The sequence below is a fragment of the Meleagris gallopavo genome, chromosome Z (assembly GCF_000146605.3).
Source record: "Meleagris gallopavo isolate NT-WF06-2002-E0010 breed Aviagen turkey brand Nicholas breeding stock chromosome Z, Turkey_5.1, whole genome shotgun sequence".
NCBI classification, from domain to species: domain Eukaryota; kingdom Metazoa; phylum Chordata; class Aves; order Galliformes; family Phasianidae; genus Meleagris; species Meleagris gallopavo.
Genome location: NC_015041.2, coordinates 39,509,522 through 39,510,498, shown reverse-complemented (window position 1 = coordinate 39,510,498; position 977 = coordinate 39,509,522). Strand labels below are relative to the sequence as shown.

Here is a 977-nt window from a genome sequence, read left to right as displayed (position 1 = left end):
CCTCGGACAAGCACAGGCTCTTGCTCTCACGCCTTTGAAGAGCAATTGACCTTTGAGAAGCTGGCACAAAAATGGCACCAGACGGGAGTGGCCATGGGAACTTCTTCTGCCTGGCCCTGCCGCCTGCTCAGCCTGTGCGGAGGCCGTGCCTCTCCCTAGCCCAAGCCACAGCCCCAGCTCTGCCCCTGTCTCAAGTGGTGTCCCTCAGAGGTTGGACCAGGGCTCTTCAACATCTTTATCAATGACACAGATGATGGCATTGAGTGCACCCTCAGTAAGTCTGCAGACAACATCAAGCTGAGCACTGCGGTCTATACAGTGGAGGGAAGGGAAGCCATCCAGAGAGACCTGGACAGGTTGAAGAAGTGGGCCCATGAGAACCTAATGAGGTACAACAAGGCCAAGTGCAAAGTATTGCACTTGGGTCAGGGAATCCCAGGTTTTATACAAACTGGGGGAAGATCTTCTTGAGAGCAGCCCTGTGGAGGACTTGGTGGACAAGAAGCTGAACATGAGCAAACAGTGTACGCTTGCAGCCTAGAAGGCCAACTATGTTCCAGGCTGCATTAAAAAAGCAGTGGCAAGCAGGAAAATGGAGGTAGAGAAGAACTCTACTCAGTTCTTCTGAAGTCCCATCTGGAGTACTGCTCTTGGAGCAGGTCCAGAGGAGGGCCACTAAGATGATCGGAGGGCTGGAGCACCTCTCTTATGAAGAAAGGTTGAGGGAACTGGGCTTGTCTAGCTTGGAGAAGAGAAGGCTCTGGAGACACCTCATTGTGGTCTTCCAATACTTGAAGGGAGCGTATAAAAAGGAGTGGGAATGGCTGTTTACAAGGGTGGATAGCAATAGGACAAGGGGGAATGGTTTTAAAGTGAGACACGGAAGGTTTAGGTTAGATATTAAGAGGAAGTTTTTTCACACAGAGGGTGGTAACACACTGGAACAAGTTGCCCAAGGAGGTTGTGGATGCCCCATC

The 977-nt window shown here is 51.3% G+C and overlaps 1 protein-coding gene across 4 annotated transcripts in view; it reads right to left on the bottom strand.

Annotated features, from left to right (window-relative positions):
- SECISBP2 (SECIS binding protein 2) overlaps window positions 1-977 on the bottom strand; it is a 189,891-nt gene that overhangs the window by 154,260 nt on the left and 34,654 nt on the right. The gene's annotated exons all lie outside the window — the stretch shown is intronic.